This window comes from Cydia pomonella, chromosome 19 (genome assembly GCF_033807575.1).
Source record: "Cydia pomonella isolate Wapato2018A chromosome 19, ilCydPomo1, whole genome shotgun sequence".
Classification (NCBI taxonomy): domain Eukaryota; kingdom Metazoa; phylum Arthropoda; class Insecta; order Lepidoptera; family Tortricidae; genus Cydia; species Cydia pomonella.
In genome coordinates, this window is record NC_084721.1 from 16,045,470 (window position 1) to 16,065,884 (window position 20,415).

The following is a 20,415-nucleotide window of genomic DNA, read 5'->3' on the forward strand; positions in this document are numbered from 1 at the left end:
AATATCTTACGGACTTACTAAAACAATAAAGTCGTTCTTGGGAAATTGTATAAAATCCTATAACAAAATACCAAAAATATATATTATCAACGAGCTTACAGACTTTAAATTCGAAACTGATGTCATGATTATGAAAAAAAATACTGATGTTAAGCAAAAACTCATTTCGCTATTATAGTACAAAATAAGCGATTATATCATGGATAGGGATGTTTGGCAATGATAACGTCCTGCATTAGCAATCAAGTGCATCAAATTTCTATAAGAAAGTACCTATATGATATTTGAAATCTTCTTTTTCTAAATTCTTTTTTGAATTCCATATTATTTTAAATCGTACTTTTTAGTTGTTAGTAATAAGATGTAATATCTTGAAAAGATGGATTCCGTTCAGTTTCTTGCCAGTCTCATATTGACATATTCTACATTGTAGAAGGTATTTAAATCTTCTCGGGTCAGAGGTTTAAGGTTAGAGCCAGCGTGGATTTATTTGACGTTAATAAGTGCATTGTAATATGCTACTTGAAAAATAAACTATCTTTATCTTTATATTTATCTTAACATCACCAGGATACATAAATTTCAGTACCTCGGTAATATCGTGCGGGGTCATGGGTATTTCAATTTTAAAAAGGCATTTGACGTACCCGACAATCATACTTCAAAAATTTGCAGCAACAGGTTTTTCGCCACAACTTACCAGTTTTTTCGCAAACTATAGTTTGTTCAACTAGCAGGTCACAACTATACTCACTACCATATTTCACGCACTCAGGAGTTAACCAGGGAAGCCAATTTTCCAAACTTTTCTCCACATCTCTACAGAAGAGGAATCAAAAGAAGATTAAAAAGTTATTGACAAAATTTAATTCGAAGACAGAAGACGTAAGAAACATTTACATTTGTATCAAACGCATTAAATTATTCGCAATAACAATCTCGGTCCCCCGGTGTGAGTCGCGGCCTACAGCAACCCACTTTATGAAGGCAGCCGACATGTTTATGAGCAAAGTTCCTGCTGCCGACGACTATCTGTCTCGAGCCCAAGTTGACGGACTGCACAGACTTATTACATGGAAGTTTTAGGGAAGAAACGGTTACAATTACAATCTACTGATAAATCGTACAATATGGAGTTCTTTAAAAATTGTGAAGGTATTTTAAGTTCTGTAATTGCAAGTCCTAGTTTTATCATCTGGGGGCTTAGCTAAACAGATCAAAGAAAAATTAGGTGCTCGTTTCCATGCATAATTTAATTTTTAATTTTCACTTGGCTAGGCCCGCAAGAGGTATTTTATTATTTGATTACAACACGCATGGTTTAGAAAAATCCAAGATGTAAAGGGATTCAAGGAACACACTTTATGAAGGCAGCTTACATGTTTGTGCGCAAAGGTTCAGCTGCCGATAGTCGTCGGTATTTCATAAATTATTAAGTACGTCTTCATAAAACTGTTTGAATTTGAAGCACTATGCATAATGTATGCGCCCTCGTGTTTCAAGTATCTAAACGCTGCAAGTGTGACCGTTTACAATTGAGCTGGATTGCTTACCACCAACAGTACCCCTAGTTCAAATTTAGTCGATAGCGAAACGTGACGTACGCGTTTGCGTTAAGTCTCATTTTGTATGGGTTTTTGAACAGCGCGCCAAGCGAGACGTTATGGAAAGTCAAAAATCTCATACAAAATGACACTTAACGCAAACGCGTACGTTACGTTTCGCTGTCGAAAATATTTACACTGGGGGTACAGGGCATAAAAGTGTAATTTGAATGGTAAAAACTCAGGCTACAAAATGCTATGTTACAATATCAAATGAAGAGGAAAAGGATCTTATATTAAATGAAGATCATAATAAATTTATTAAGGATCTCATATTCTGACGAATTCGGGAAAGAAGTAACATTACATTTGCTACGGAAAATAAATATAGACTACAAGAGACTTTGCTTGGGGTTGTTATTTATAAAACAAATATTAAAGATGATTCTTTATTTTTATTTCACGGAATGTAGGGAAAATGACAATGCTCTTACCGCTGCGTTTACCGCGTAAAACAATATACTGTCATTAAATTATCTGATTTCAAATCAATTTTAATCGCGCGTTTTATAAGAACACTTACTTAATAAGCATTAAAAGAGGTAAATCATTTTGCAAAATTCATGTACTTTGCCACAAACCTCATGACGGATCCCTTTCTTTCGCATAATTATTGAAAGTCATAATGTAACGATAGTCATTTTATCATTAGTCATAAGTCTGAAACCGTTATTTTTTCAGGAATTTCCTTAGGTTATCCTATAGATAGGCGAGGTTAGGTTTGTTTTATGGCAATCCTAAATTGTTACGCGTTTCTGAGAAAAACTAAATTATGGCTAACGAAAATGCGGACAAACAATACATTAGGACTTAAAACTTTATGGGAAACAAATAGAGACCCACCTCATCTTACAAATTTCTACCAATAATCCCAATAAATTTTAATTTCAACTGACGTTCAATTGTAAAACTCAGGATTCCATGTCCACCCTTGATACGAAACTTCTTTCCAACTCTGTGACACTTTTAGAGTACCGAGTCAAATTTATGAGGCAACTTGCCCTTGCTATCTGTCAGTCGACTACGGAACAAAATAGATCAGACAAGTTTGGAATTCACTAAAAGTTTTCAAAGAACGGGACTTGTATGGGACCAATTGGCTTACACGGCCGGTCTTAGGTTGTCAGAAGTTTGGCTGTATTGGACGATGGAGTTTCGGTCGAGGGATAGTGGGCAATTAAATTGATTAAGGAAAATGTTTTTGCAAATACACTTTGACGCTTAGACCATTGTGAGTTCATTGTGATAACGACTGAAAGAACTAAGTATTTTATTTTTATTTTCTTTATTGGAGAAGCAACAGAAGCAAGTACAATAATATAAATGATAAGTTATACATTGCAATACACGTGAACCTACCTTCTAAAACGCTCTCACTAAGAACTATTACATAATATAGATAAGGTAATGCTACAGTAAACTATAAACTTAACGCACTCTAGCGACTAGATGGCAATGATACAAATTGCACAACTATATTAAGTGGTCTCAAGGCTAGAATTTCAAGGATTTGTTTTTAATAAATAAATAATAAATATTATTAATGGAAATTATTACACAAATTGACTAAGTCCCACAGTAAGCTCAATAAGGCTTGTGTTGAGGGTACTTAGACAACGACATATATAATATATAAATATTTATAAATACTTAAATATATAGAAAACACCCATGACTCAGGAACAAATATCCATGCTCATCACACGAATAAATGCCCTTTACCAGGATTTGAACCCGGGACCATCGGCATCGTAGGCAGGGTCACTACCCACTAGGCCAGACCCGTCGTCAAGTTTGAAAACTTACTCTGCTTGTATTGAAAATGTTTGCGGTCGTGAACATTATACATATTGTATGAATTGCAACAACGGCGCAAAGGTGCGCGTTTCCCAGCGTTAGTTGTGCAACTAACGCTGTTTTTCCGAGTTCTACACCTGACAGAACCACTAGTTTTATAAATAAATACATTAAAAGCGCTTAGCTAAGATATAATCCGTTCCATGTCCCTAAAGTATATGTGCTATTTGTAAGTAAATTAATATTTTTTGTCTCACTATATTACGTTCTAGGAGATTAAGTCACAATTCCATCTAAAGCTGAAACTTAAATTTGTTAAATTCTCAGTTCGTTTCCTAATAAACCATGTTCAGTCACATCTGGTACTATTAACTTACCAGTACGATACGTCGTAAGCGCCCCATTTTTATAGTAACATAAGCCCTTTATTTCCAAGAGGGTCGTATAAAGTGGTTAAAATAATACGTACTCGTGTCCAAGCGTGTGTCGAACTCACTGTAATTGACTTTAAAAACTTATTCTCTAGGATTCCTTTGGGGTTTCAAAATGGTTCAATTTAGTTTGACGAAGAGCGTAGTTTCAGGAAGTAAATCACGAATATTTGTTCGTGAGTTATGGACGTTTCCTATCTACATATGTATTTGTACATAACTATATACATATCAAATTTATCGTCGTCAAGAACCCACAACACAAGCCTTACAGACTAGTTATTGGTACTAGTCGCACTTATATGCGAGTATGAGCGAGATGCATAGAAATTAAGTTACGTTCTCGATATCGTTTATGACAGTGCCGAACTGCTGGTAGGATAGGTGGGACCAGAATGATCTGTGAATTGACCTAAAATTATGGACTAACAAACATTGAAAAAAAAAGGTTGCGGGCAGAATCTAGTGATGCCCAATTTTTATTGCTTTAATGGTAAACGCGAATTGAATCTTCGATAATGTACCAATTCTAGGTAAGTATCTCTGTTTGGCCCTATGGTTGACTGGTAGACAATGTCGTTTGGCATTAAGTTCGTACATTTGTACGTTTGTACATTTTTGTATATATTTTGTGCAATAAATATGTTCAGTCACGGGACTTTTCGTAGCATCTGCCATCTCGATACATTCTTTATTCACTTGGTGTTTGTCGATATACGATTGCCATCTTGGCTACTACTAGACACAAACATGTCGCAAGATTGACTAAAAAAACACGTGATTTAAACCGAAAAAAATGTTATACCTACTTAATGTTCATTCATGTTTTAATATTTTAAATATCTTCAAAGCAAACTGATGTATTTCTCCTAGTATTTATATAAGAAAGTTTAAATTCGAGCTCGCAGAACATACATGGTCATGCATGCACTGCAAATTCATAAGTATATACTTTCATTCTTTTAATCTTTGAAAATACGTTTCATCTTAATCTTTTTTTATTTTATTTTTAAATATATAGAGCGATATTCATATTTCACAATTAGTTCGAAGAGACTCAGAGACACCACAGGAGATCGAAGGAACCACTTCGCATAAGTCTAACGATCCAGCGAATGTTGTCAGCGTCTTCAGTACTATGCTGCAGGAGTGATTTTTAGGTTATTTTTAGTTTAATCTTAGATTAAATTTTGTCATTTTTTCGTAAGTGTAAGCTTACTTATAGTTTTTATTATTTATTCTAATCACTAAAAATATCATATCTTAATTGGATTTCTTTATAAAACTAGTTAAAGTTATGATACCTGAACACAACTCGCAGTTAATCTTGCGCGAACCAATAAGGGCAAGCGAGATGCCTGATACGACTCGCAAATCATTTTGCACGCATCAATAAGTGCGAGTTATCGCATTATATCAAAATCAACTATAAGGTATTTCCATGTCTAAATATAGGACTAAATTAATAATAAAATATTTGTAGTAATCGCATAACAATTCAATATCAATAATCTAATGAAATTCTCATTCCATTGAGCCAATAATGCTTCAAAGTCAAAGTTATCTTCAAACGAATACACATTTCAGATAATACCCGTGCAAGATTAAATGAGTGAGATATAGGTTTTATCTACTTCAGTGAACTCTATGTATTTCGAAATAAATCTTGAAAATTGCGTATTACCCTATAAGCCTATAACTACATAATATTTACCTATTATAGCAGTTTTGTGACGAACTTCAAAGTGAAGGGCACTGCGAACTTATGCTTATTTTTAGTATTAAAATTAATTACGCCTATGTCACAGTTTTTCTTCAAATTGACAATATTTTTATGTAGATACAGTTTTTTTTTATGTTAGTATAGTCAGCAAACGAGCAGACGAGCCACCTGATGGGAAGCGGTCATCGTCGCCCATGGACATAAGCAACATCATAGGAGCCAGTTAAGCGTTGCCGACCCTTGAGAACCCTAAATACCCGTTTCTTGAAGATTCCCATGTCGTAGCGCAAAGGAAATACCTCAGGAGGCAACTCATTCCACATTCTGCACGTTCTAGGAAGAAACGAGAATATTCTCATAAATATATTGACAGTGTACTCTCAATAATGTTAATGTTCTTAAACTTATCTCTAAGTTTAAGTAAGTATCTATGATTCATTTTATATCAATGTGTCAAATCAATATCCCTAATTATACCTATATAATGCAATTTAAACTTAAACATCTTTAGCGGCGCTGTGGACTTTTTGTGATGGGGAAAAAAATGTTAAACTCGCGACAGGTCACGTGACCGACAGATTCGACAGATTGAAAATTTGTAAGACGGACACGTGACCTGATCGAAAAACTGTTACAATATCAATGAAAACTACTATTGATGCGGTCTCTATTAGACATTTAAATAGGTTCGAATCAAAATCATTCTAATTTCAGCTACCTTAAACCTATCGTATCAGTTTTAGAGATTGGCGATGATGGTTCTAGTAATGATGATGGTGTAAGAGTCGTTGAAATTATGGATGGAAGTAGATTTTTCTGAGAGATAAACTTTTTATTGTTAAATTTTTTTAACAGTTCTGAAGTGTTAAATTATTAATGTAATATAAATTGTCATGTTTGTATACGATAGCGCAATAAATTAATATTGTACTTTACCACATAAATGATAGTACTTTTATACTGATAATTAAAGCAATTCGTGCAAAATTATGCCCTAACCATTCCAAAATATCAAAAATGCACAACGTTAATATTCAAGTTTTCACTTCTGCCGGCACTCCCGGAGTGCCACCCGTTGTATTTTTTTAAACATACTTACCTACTCAAAGATTAAATTAAATCGAACAGAAAGAAACTAAATTCGAAGAAAGTAAAAGGATTCACATGTCAAAGCGTCCAAAGGAAGCATCTGTTCAGAAATCCGTTCAGTATACCAGCTGCGGAACCCAAGTTTAATTCTTTTATTGTCAGTGCAGGCAATAAGCTCAAGTCAGGGGCAAGTTGGCAAGTAAAATAAAGTCCCGGATTCCATTTTGAAGTTGTCGGTTAATGGGAAACTGTCGAGGGACTGCAGGGACTGTTTGACTTGAGAAAGTGACGAGATCACTGCCACTTCTGTTGTAAAATTCATTAATTTTACAGTACTCGCAAAATTCTCAAAATCTATTACACCGCTATTTCTTGCAGGCATTATTCGTGTCCGTACTTAAGTAGCGTACTTTCAAACAAACATGTTTAGCAAATTTCACGCGAACCACCAAACCGCTTAACGTTTATTTAAGTTGCAAAGTCAGGAGCATATTATTCCCTAAAATGAATTAATTTAACATTTAAATCTTAATTTATTAGGTTACTACATTTAAAAATTGTAGTAACCTAATAAATTAAGTCTTGTCTAAGCAATCATAAATAATATTAGTCATAAGTAAGTGACAACTGTTTTGGCTGTGAATTGTCTAAATTAATTATTTTATTGTACTATTTTGCCTGTTTCCCAGGTTTAAATAATAAAAAATAAATAAAATAACAAACCATTATAAAATTCACGAATCTCATCAATTATTGAAACCGCACATTGCATTTTACAATCATACGAAGCCTTTTAAAAGGGGCACACTAAGCTCCACTTGCGCCATTCCACTAACCCGAGGTTAAACCGTTAACCCAGTGTCATATTATACTCGTAACCATGGTAACTCCAGGTTTAACCGGTTAACCTCGGGTTCGTGAAATGGTGCAAGTGACACTAAGTAATGTCTCAAAACGTTTTTAAGTTTTATATGTGGCATCAGAGTATGGATGATTTATGTGCACAAGGGCCTTCCTCTGAAGGAAAACCACATATTATTCATTTAAATAGTCATGTATTTTGTTGTCTACGGTTGCTCCAAAGTCGTTTCATCCATAGAATACCACCCGTAGACTCCGTTTTACGGAACGTTTACATTATGACACACCATTCGATTTGTTTTTCTATCTCATACGATTTTTCTCGACTGTAATTTTAGTGTTAAATATAGGCAGATAATTGATGTGGCTAATACTATGTAATGCAAGGCAATAAAATGTGAATGTGGGATAGTGAAATAAGCTTAAAGCGAAACAAAGCTAAAAGACAAAACATCATGTATATTTTAATGTCTAATTATGTACCGTTAAATAAACTGCTTCACACATATTATAAGCTCTTTATGATGCGTTCAGGTGCCACATCTTATGACTGTTATTGCAGCATTTGAAAATACACTCAATTCCCACTAAAAATAAAAAGTTGATTCACCCCTAAACATACATTTCAAGAGAGGTATATGGGCACTGTGAATATCATCTTGTTTTGTGTAGATGGGCACAGAACAGCACATGTCATTCCAGATCTAGAGCGGAGCCCAACTGGGGAAGTACCTCCACCTTACAGAAAATCGCAGACAAATAACACTGGACCCTACTCAGTGTTGTGTTCCTGCCAGTGAATAAGATTACCAGAGCTCAACGAGGGTACGGGTTGTGAGGGTCGGCAACGCGCATGTAGTACCTCTAGAGTTGCAGGCGTACATAGGCTACGGAGGCTGCTTACCATCAGACTGGCCGTACGCTTGTTTGCCACCGACGTAGTATAAAAAAAAACCAGCGTTGGCCCACCCAGGCTAACACTATGCTGAGTCGGGACCATTTCGTGGTTAATATGTGTCATGTAATGTAATGTTATATGTCGTAATGTTATGTATAAGTTTCTTTTTGTTCCTCTTTCTATCTGTATATTTTTTGCCATGAATAAACTATTTCTATTCTATTCTATTCTAAATAAGTGTCGTTATGTGGTGATGCTGAAGATCGTCTTAAATACTTCATCCTGTATATCAGTTATCTATATTTTTTCAGCACCCTTCCTAAGTTTTTACTACCGTCCAAAAGCACTACTACCGTACAAAAATGGATGTTTCATTAATTTCATATGAATTAAATATGGCTAAGGCTTGAGAATACCCTGTTTACTTCATCTAGTACGTAAGTTATCTATGTTTTTCCAGCAGCCATCTTAGTGACGGTAAAATGCGAGTGTGAATCTAGAACGAGACTGAAATATAACTCAACTCCTGACTTTGAAAGTGAATAACTAGAGCATTTTGCAAAGCTACGACGTACTTCGTTCCACGTTTCCTTATGCGATAGTGAATTTTAAGGAAAATATTTTTTTATATCATTATAAGTATAAAAGGATAATAATAAACGATGAAATGCCCACCAACACCAGAACCACATTTACCAACAAACAATTTTCCCAAAAGTCAATCCACTTATATAATAACAAAATGAATAAAGCACTAGATATATATTCTAAGGCTCATCATGAATGTCAAAAAATACTCGTAAATTGTTTAACACACACACACACACACGCGCACGCACGCACACACACACACACACACACACACACACACACATATATATACACACACACACACACACACACACATATATATATATATAAGATTGCCACTTTCCACATTAAAGCTTGTTACGTCCGGCCCTCATTACATGACCATAAAAATTTATAATCACCTTCCGAATTCCCTGAAAGACCTAAATAAACCTAAGTTGTTTAATGATAAATTAAAAATATTTCTGGCAAGTAAATGTTTCTACAACTTAGATGAATTTTTTAGTGAAGAATATGATTAGGAAAATACAAATCATCCATTATAATAAATGATTAAAATGTACCTAGTTTAAGCTAAGTAGATTTAAGTTGTCTAAATTTAAGGCTTAAATTGCTATGCCCTTGCAGAGCGTCACATGTATACCTTCTAAAATGTACCACCTTTAACAATTTATGTAATGTGACATGCAATAAATATTCATTCATTCATTCATATATATATATATATATACAGTCTCGCGCGAGCACAAATCCACACGCAAACATGCTTAATTTTTGTTTAGCCCGTTGTAGTGTTCCACTGGTCGCTATACTAGCATTACGAGTACTAGCCCACCTATCCGAATGCATGCGACAGACGTGATTGAATTTTTTTAAATGATATTACGTAACTACCTCATGTACTTACGCAAGAGCGGTGTCTCCCAACACAAGCAACTTCGCTTACTGGGCGGCTATCCCATGTATTATGATCATTGTACGTTTTCATAGTAATAAAGAATGTTATTTTGATTTACATTAGTTTTATAAAGGATGTTTTTTACCTTTAACCGTATTTACATGAATTATTTAAACTTGTGATTTAAAGTCTAGGTTCTATGGTAAATGTGGCTTAGTTATGGCCTATATTCCCCTGGCAAATTTGACTAAGGGTTAAAATACGCTTAATTTATAAATAGCGTCAAACACAATATCAAATTATACTCCTAGCTTGTTACTAAGAACTCTTTAGAGATTATCGAGAAATGTTTTTTAAATTATAATACCTAACTACAAAAATTCCCAGGATAGATAAAATTCAGAGGCTATATATAGTTGAAGGATAAATTCAACAAAAAGAAACTTAAAGAAAATTCGGAGTAAAAAAGTATTACAGGTATTATATTAAAAAATAAACAATTTTATAAAAAAGTTCAGTAAAAAAATAGGAATTTTAGAGTTGTTTTCCTTTCTAGAACTATTCCGCAATCATGCCAATGAGTAATATAAAAAATATGATTGACCCTGTACGTACATATTACTTACGGGGTCACTCTTTTTTAGGGGTCCGTAGTCAACTAGGAACCATTATAGTTTCACCATGTCCGTCAGACGCTCTGTCCAACCGCGGCTTGGAACGGCAATATAGAAACTACAAAAAGATTTTCAGGTTACCTCCCATACAAAGTGTATTTGTTGTTTTGTTTTTTTGCTTTAAACCAATGGTGTGGGGTATCGTTAGATAGATGTTTTTGATAAATTAAATGTTTTCGGAAATTATGCCCATTCTAACTTTTGTACCATGGGTCCCAAAAATATGAATAAAATCGTAAAACAAAAAGCTAGTAAATACTTTCAATAAAAACTATAACAAACATGATCGATCCGGCCTTTTTTAGTTATTGCAAAAAAGTCTTCTCTTAAACTGAAATATACTAAGAAAAAGTGACCAAAGAGAGAGAAAGAGAGAGAGAGAGAGTGGAGGCCTTGGTCACTTTTTCTTAGTATATGACATTTATTTCAGTTTATAATTTATATAGTAGTGTTTCTACTGGAAATAAAAAACAAATTGAAATATTTTCTAAAAATAGTTTAATTCGTTCTAATACTTAAGTCTTCTCTTCGTTGTATAAAGACATACAAAGCGCTGCGAAGGTACTCCCTTACGCTTATAATGTACTTAATACTTACTAATAGCCCCCTACGATAACTACGAAACCCTACAAGGACATTGGCCCGACATGCTCTTGGCGGATTTTTTTCTAATTAGCCTACTTTAGCATCCCATTGCTGGGCAGAGACCTCCCCCTCGTTTTCTCCACTCGACCCTGTCATTAGCATTTTCCCACCATTTCAGATACACTCTTTTATATACTTCGTAAATTGTCTGTGTTTTAAAGCAGGCTCCTTACCGACGGTAAAGTGCGCGTGTGAATCCAGAACGAGACTGAAATATAACTCAACTCCTGACTTCTAAGTGGTTGGAGCATTTTGCAAACTTACGACGTACTTCATTGCGAGTTTCCTTATGCGTTAGTGAATATCAAGAAAAAGAGATTTTATTAGACGAAATTTTTACGAAGCAGCTGCGAAGAAGGAGGTCTTAGGTTTGAATCCCTGTAATAGCATTCAATTGTGCGTTTTGCACACATATTTGTTCCTTAGATACATATATATTTTTAAGTATTTAGGTATTTACTTATCTGTCTTTTAACTATTAGGTATCGTCGTCTAGAATACACAAGACAAGCCTTATACGGCTTAGCGTCGATTTGTGTAAGATTGGTCCATATTTTTAAAATTATTTATTATTTTAGATTTTATAAATATAAGGTGGTTAGTAAGAACTCGTTAGAGATTTTCATCGAATTGTTTTACCTATAATATCCAAGTACGTACAAAAATTCTCAGAATAGAAACAATTAAGAAGATTTGCCTTAAGGATAATTTCGTTAAAAAATATTCTAACATAGCCAAAGATCCCGATTCAGATTTAGCAATTAGTTACAGTTTTGATGATATTTTGATACGACCTTGAAAATCGATCACGCTGATTAGTCCATGATAAATGAAGTGAATGTCGTGCGTGAGATGCACGTCAATCACCAAGGCTATCGTCATGGTCGTATACCACCTTGAAAAACCATACTGAAACATATTTAAGGCAGTGTCTTACGTGAGTGAATAAGACGAGCGGAGCGGCGCGGCGCGGGTGAATTCAATCCTTTGATATCTATGGAAGTGTCCTAGATGAGCGATCTCCGAATGCCGTTGGACCGCCGCGCCGCGTCGCATTCACAAGTCATCGCGCACGTAAGCCGCTGCGTAAAGCGGGTTTATCGAAATCAAATATTTTAAAACAAGAACTTTTAAACAGTTCACAAATATAACCTTAACATAAATATAACAGAGCAATTTATTAGTGCAATCATTATTATTCTTAAAATCATTTTATGATCGACAAAAATTCAAACTCAATAAAATTGTATTAAAAAGAGTGAAATTGTATAATATGTCTATTTTATTTTTATTTTATTTGTAAAACTTTACACACAAGTTAACAGTATAACTATGGGGCTGTTTTATTTGTTGACGTTTGTTCTTTTTTAATAACTATGTATCTTTATGTAACTACGTATCCTCGTCGCCACTGATATGTATGTAAGTACTTAGCAAAGAAACAAGTGCGTACGATGGAAGCTCGTTTATTACTGTCACGCAGGTCAGGGCGGCTACACCGGGAAAATCGAAATTCGTCAATTGCGGGCATTTTTCTCTGCCACTCTAATTACGTCTTACTAAGAGTAAAAGAGAAAGATCCCCGCAATTTGCGAATTTCGGTTTTTGCGGTAGGCCCCCAAGATACAGCGGACGCGCGGACAGAGGCGCGCGGACGTCACATGTATACATGTCAGTTATCATCGTGGCATCACCGAATGGGTCCTACGGAAGACCAGCGCTAACTTTATAACTAGCAGTTATGCTGAGTTGGGTCCATTTCGTGATGCACACTTTATGATTTCTTCTTTTCTTGCTCTTGTTGTCCATAAATATACGGCAATATTTTATTATCATTACGAAAAAATATATTTTATCTTGTTTCAAACGTTAGAACAACAGAAAACAATATATGTACGCCAGTCATGGCAAAACAAGGATCGTCCAAAAAACAAAAATGTAACAAATGTGTATATACGCTTGTTTGATTCATATTAACATTCATTCATTCAATCATTCATTCATTTATTAAAACATTCATTCATTCATTAGAAATAAAGGTAAGAAAATGTAACACCTGTATATATACGCTTGTTTGATTCATATTAACATTCATTCAATCATTCATTCATTTATTAAATCATTCATTCATTCATTCATTAGAAATAAAGGTAAGAAAATAAATTCGCGACCTACTCCCGGTTTAAATATCTTTTAAAAACGTATGAAAGTTCAGTTATAAATTATAACAAATCGTTTAATTAAAATCGACCTCAAAAACACGATCGATAAAATTACTCGTACTTTTAAGTCGGTCACATACTCACTTTATATAAAATTCAAAAGCATTTACGCCTACTATGTTCCGCTATCGAATTCCCCTATTACCGTCCTTCATCTAATTTCGAAGGAATTTTATTCTCTATTTTTCTTACGAGAATCCCTTCCGAATACCAATTTCTCACAATTGTTGTTTTCATTCCATTCCCTCATTTTTACGAATCTTTTTTTAGGTTATAGTCGTTCCTTGTGTTTTTTGAAAAAGGTATTTTTTGTATATTGAACGTTGTTTTTTCTTCACCAGGTATTGTTGCAAAGGTATTGATCTATGAGGAGGTTTACGCATAGTGAATAATTTGTGACAATATTATTTATATTTTTACTAGAATTCTGCGAATTTTCTTTACGTTCTTCAGTTAGTCGGTTTTGACTGTAAATACACCGTAAAACTACCCAATTCAACTTAAATCAAAAAGTTCCTTACTATTTTTCAAAAGTAACTCGAATTTCTCCATTCAGGAGTGAATATTTATTTAATGCCGCAGTTCATAACCAAAATATTTTCATAAAAAGAAGAAAAAAGTACCTAAATACACAAAAGAAATGTTCTTTCTTAATAATTTGTTGAACTTGTACACCATTGTTGGTAGGTTTTTGGTACCTAAAGCTTTTAATACAGCACACAATTGTGTAAGGATTATTTAAAAATAGCTTATATTTTAACTATTCTTACTTTTATTTATGACAAGCTTAAAAAAGAGTCTCAATTTACTCTTACTTGTCACTGGTTCCCGCCATTTTGAATTGTTATAAAAAGGCGGGTAAGCGGTAACGAGCGGCCATTTCGCGTACGAGCAAGCTATAGTGAGACGTCTTGGAATATCTATTGTAAATTGGTTGCTATTATGTTTGTAACAAATGAATAAAGTTAAAATATTTCTACAAGTATTCGTTTTCCCCATCAACCCGGTGGGATATTAAAGATATTATAATAGTTTATTTCGTTGAATAAAATATAATCGAATATAAAAAGTCTAATGCTTAGGCTATTCAGAATGTAATTTATTGTTATCAAAATTGTTATGGATATGATCTACAGGATCATTTCTTCAACTAGAAATAAAATGACTATCTGAATAATCCCCGTGCTCAAAACGTTCTTGTTAGATTTGGCATTGAAGAATGCATAAAAAGACAACCACACACTGCGAATAAAAATATCCCGTTTTATTCCCTTACTAAAAACAGTAACAACTTTTAACTTAAGAATTCCTTACTCAGCGTAACTTTATTTCTCAATAACGTTGAATGTGGACTTTCTCAGCCAAAAGCTGACACTTAGTTTTCTGCTCACACCTCCTTGGCGTATTTTTCACTTACGCTCCAAAATAAGTGAGTGCCTGACGCGGGTATAGTTAACTTTGCTGTTAAACTTTTACAAATGCTGCCAACACTAGCGACTACTTGTAGGGCTTAGATAGACCAGCTTGTACATTTTATATTATTATTAATAAACGAGTATAACTTGACAAGGCTCAATAAAGAAAATATATGTAATATGTACGTTTTTTTATGTATTATTTAAAAAATAAATCACCAAATAAAACCTGTAGCGCAGGGTTGCTCGCGGGGTGAGAAGAGATACGAAAGCGGTAACGTGAAAGGTGTATTAAATTAAGAGACTATAATTACAAGCGTTAAGATGAACGAATACGTGTTCCACAGACAATTAAAAGATAGTATGAATTGGAGTGGATGCAGATATAGGGGTTTTGCCTACTTATAGCGCGTAGCTCCCAAAGGGATGTAGTGGACTATATCTAAGGGATATTGATCCCTAAGATTTGATACATAACATGGATGGATGTCGTTCGATACCTCCCTGGAAGGGAGGTTGGGTCGCTCCCCGCCGATGTGACCATCATTCAACGCGCAAGGTATAGATACCAAATACAAATAAATAAATATCAAGTGAACAGGCGGTCATCCCCGCTCCCGAACCTCGCAGTCGCAGTGCGGTATGAAATGCCACTTCCATGCGGTTACATTAGCATTCAGTTTTTTGGCGTCGAATACTTTTTGCTTAAATTTGCTTAAATGTGAGTCCATACCAGCGTCATTATTCGGGCGTTTCAACCGACTCACATTTGTGGACACATTTTTAAAAAGTTTTTTGCATATTTTAATGGTATTTTCGTTCATTTGCTAGTGTTGTAGTTCAACAAAATAGCCAATAAACTTCATCAAAACATCTGGGTAAGTACAGGAACTTTTATGATTTTTTTTTCATAACCGGTGGCCTAGCGGTAAGAGCGTGCGACTTGTAATCCGGAAGTCTCGGGTTCAAACCCCGTTGAGGTTTTCAGAACTTATGTACGATGTGCCGAAGATAGGTACTTTACCCTTCAATATTACAAATTGCATTGTGAGCGCATACGATCATATCCAGCGGTTGTAGTTGCCTGTCACGTTCTAACAAACACATGTAACACATCACCTGCCTGTTCACATGTAACTGCAAAAGTGACAGGCATGTAAGTGACAAGTGATGTAAGTGACTAGCGATGTAAGTGACAAGTAATAAAATGCGGCTGTGCTACAGCCACTGGTGCTCAGTGTGGACGCACTTTAGAACGCCCGTTGGCCGCAAATTGGCCGTTGTTGATACGACTTTAATTAAAACAAGTGTATTCTTTTGTGTGAAATATCCTATAAAAATGCATTTGGTATTTTTGTAAAAGTTTTACTGGAAATCTGAGTGCGCTTGTTTTTTGTTTTTATAATAAACTGCTATTAAAAGAGAGAGGTTGTTTTACGTACATTTATGGAGAAATAAAATTAATAATTTATCTGGCGTATTTGTAAATATACGTACTTAATATTTTTTGTATATTACGTTATATTATTCTTGCTTGTGTGTATTTTTACATATTCGAGATATTGATTTAATATTTATTTTCATATAAATGTGTGCCCTATTTTTTCTTTGTTTTTAGGTTCTTCTTATTCCCGTGCCATCTCCGTCCAGGAGGTTGGCGACCATACGAGTATGTCTATATGTCTCTCTATGTTCAGTCATGCGAATTAGTCCATCTATGTGCTCTTCACTTTTAACCAGTCTCTTATATTTTTAGTCCATGATGTGCGCCTTCTACCACGACCACGCTTCCCGTCCCTTTTTAGGGTTCCGTAGTCAACTAGGAACCCTTATAGTTTCGCCATGTCTGTCTGTCTGTCTGTCCGAGGCTTTGCTCCGTGGTCGTTAGTGCTAGAAAGCTGAAATTTGGCATGGATATATAAATCAATAAAGCCGACAAAGTCGTACAATAAAATCTAAAAGTTTAATTTTTTTTAGGGTACCTCCCCTACACGTAAATTGGGGGTGAATTTTTTTTTTGCTTCAACCCTACAGTGTGGGATATCGTTGGAAAGGTATTTCAAAACTAATAAGGGTCTTCAACAAACATTTTTTGATAAAGTGAATATATTCGGAGATAATCGCTCCGAAAGAAAAAAGAAATGTGTCCCCCCCTTCTAACTTTTGAACCATAGGTCCAAAAAATATGAAAAAAATCGTGGAAGTAGAGCTTAAGAAATACATTAAACGAAAACTATAGCGGACATGATCAGTTTAGCTGTTTTTGAGTTATCGCAAAAAGTTTCCCCTTCATAGTAAAAAGACTTACTTTAATTAGGTACTGATTATGCAAATTTGCCTATGTGAAAGGTACCGCTTCATCCTTTGGTTAACAATTTACTATACCTACTTTAAGCTCCACTTTAGCTTATTGTGACGGAAGAGTAACTACGGCACCCTACACTGAGCGTGGCCCGACATGCTCTTGGCCGGTTTTTATTTAGTTTACTTATTATTTATTTATTTATTTAATCTGTATTGCACAGAACTTATCGTTTCGGCATCCTCTATCAGTCAGCCTTAAGGCAAAGCAGAGAAGACTTGTATTTTGTATTAGTATACAATTTATATATTTTCAGTTCACCCATTGTGTGATGTCACAATAAACAAGATAATTTACTTAACAAATTATCTGAGCTTAATTATTTAAGCCAATAAGTGTACTCGTATTGAAAACGTACAATATATATCGCCAACGACAAAACTGTGTACCAATTTCACGGAAAATTCACGCAATTAAAAACCAGTATCAACTCTTGTCCCATAAAGGCTACAATGAACACAGAAAATTCACTAAACCGATGTTTTGTGACTCATTACACATGGAAATGTCCAAAAAGCATTTGCCACCGTAAAACAGACTTTAACGACGTAGTATCAGGGCACAAAGTTGTCTATAAAGACCAATGGACCGGTTTATGGGAGACAGTCTACCATAAAATCTGGATGCCACTTGGTTGGCTTTTGACAATCGGCCATTTGTATTCATGAGGTTCTTTGAAAACAAACCTTATTTGTGGAGAATTAAGATTGAATTTTGAAGTTTAGTAGAAGAGGAGATAACCTCTTTTAGTGAGTTCGTCACTTGGCTTTTAATACGCGGATTTGCAAAGTTTCGTAGCTCCGCGAAGGCGATTTTAGAATGAAAAGGTTTTGTTTTATAGTTTTTCGATAACGCTTGTATTCTTCAACCGGTGGATGTTTCTCCCACTAGATTCCGTATCATTCAAAATTATTATTTTACTAAAATTTACCGTCGTACAGAACTTTTTACTTTAACTACTCACTGAAGAGTATATTTTATATTGACAGTTTTGTTGTAACTTAGAAAAAATTAAAAACTGTGAATCGAGACACAAGCGAGCGGTAGAAAATACTACTGGACAAGTATTTTACAGTACATATGGTGCCACTTTACCGCACTAGTGCGAAAATTAGCATATTACGTTACTGTGTCGATCATTTAAAGGGCCATATGTACTGTAAAACGTTGTACGATACATGTGCGAATAGGTAATTCGCAACTTGTGTCGATTTAAAACACTCCCTTCGGTCGTGTTTTAATTTATCGCCACTCGTTTCGAATTTCCTATTTTTCGCACTTGTATCGTAATGTACTATTTCATTTCTATTCTTTTAACATATAAGGTTCAAGCATTTTTAAATTTGTATAATGTAAATAATTAACAGATGCACGTGTAAAGTCTCACACACCTCGCACATTCTACGCCACACACACCACACATACCACGGCACATATAAGTTGTCACACGTTATAAGTCTGTGGTTGTCAAAAATCTTAGGTTCAAACCTCGGTTGTGCTATAGAGAGCAGAAAAAATCGTTCTAAAAATACAAAAATATGAGTAAACATTCAGTCAGGATCCTTATACACCGACAAGAAGTTAAATGGGTGCAAGTAATGTTCTCTTGTTCTTAGTTTATAAAGGTGTTATGCTCTTTAGTCACTGAACACATTGGCAGCCAGGATTAATTTTGAACGTAAGTCAATTTATATGTTGCTGATTTGCAGCTGTGGCCACCTGACGAAGCCTGCATTGCGGATAATTTACATACTAATTGGATTGTTTCAAAGTGGTAATAAATGTCAATTTATATGCTCCATCTGATAAGTGGTGATCACTGTTTTCTTTGAAGTGGAGATGAGATGTTGCAATCTGTATAAAATCGGGTTTTGTTGCAGATCCTAATTTAAGTTTCAAATCTAGACAGTGTGCGGGATCAAAACTGTTTTTCCAATAAAAATTCAGATATTATGACATAGGAGGCAAAAGAGCAGACGGATCACCTGATGGTAAGCTATTACCGCCGCCCATGAACACTTGCAACACCAGAGAGGTTGTAAGTGCGTTACCGGAATTTAAGTTCGGAGTACGCTCTTTTCTTGAAGGTTTGAAGGTCGTATCGGTCCGGAAATACCGCAGGCGACAGTTCATTCCACAGTTTAGCTGTGCGAGGCAGAAAGTTTCTGGAGACACGCACAGTTGAGGACTGCCAACCAAGTCATCACTAAATCGCATACTATAAGGAAAACAAAAAAATTATAACCACCTCAAACGGAATTCGAATTGATTATTTCACTAGCAAAATATACCACCAATCTTTTTTTTAAAAATTACATGTGATTTCGTTGGCAGGCGACTGTGCGCAGTACAAAATAAATTATTTTTTTACATCTTCAGAAAAATCCCAGAGCTTCTCCATTCGCAGCATGTTCAAGAAATCCCAAATAACACCCTAAGGTTTTAAAAATAACGTCATTCCGCTGCTGTTTAGCATAGCTCATCTCTTCAAAAGTAAGAGTCTTAAGTACTTAACATCGTTCTAAAATAAATATACAGTTTTCGCCTTATGTCAAGGGAGTAAGGTAAAAAATTGACAACTTTGAATGTTCCAGTAGCATGTCGCTTACGACGTTTTTTGTGAATTTAGCGTGGCTCTGATTCGCGTCCCTCGCGGCCCATCGCGACTCGGTGTATAAAGCGTTGAAGCACTAATACGGAAATTTGCATTTGAACATGCCCGGAATGGGGAAGCCGGAGTTATGTCTGCGAGGGCCTGGTGGCCGTTGCCACTTGGACGAGAATCCTTGCCCATACCTATTTTACAAAACGTCTAAAACAAAGCCTTAAATTTTTATTATGTTTTTTTTTTTTGACAGATGAAAACCGCAAAGATTGTGTTGATGGATTTCGGTTTGTGGGTGGCTTGAAGATATAATCATTCCTTCTATCTTTGAAACCTAGATTATAGTTCTTAATAAATGATATTTTCAGATTTCAAAAATAATTCAAAGCATAAATAATAATAAATTTTCATTTCTCCGGAAGCCGTTAATTAAATAATTAAATAAAAAATAATAATTTGATTTAATAACATACACGTCTTGAGGCTCTACCGCGAAACACATTTTTAACGCTCGAATATAATTATAAGACTGGCAGATAGGCAGATAACGAAAATTCGATTTTTCCCTGTATAATCATTCTGGAATATATATCATTCCAT

The 20,415-nt window shown here is 34.9% G+C and overlaps 1 protein-coding gene across 3 annotated transcripts in view; it reads right to left on the reverse strand.

The window, feature by feature from the left end:
- Positions 1–20,415, reverse strand: part of LOC133528297 (neural cell adhesion molecule 2-like) — a 525,889-nt gene that overhangs the window by 364,330 nt on the left and 141,144 nt on the right. The gene's annotated exons all lie outside the window — the stretch shown is intronic.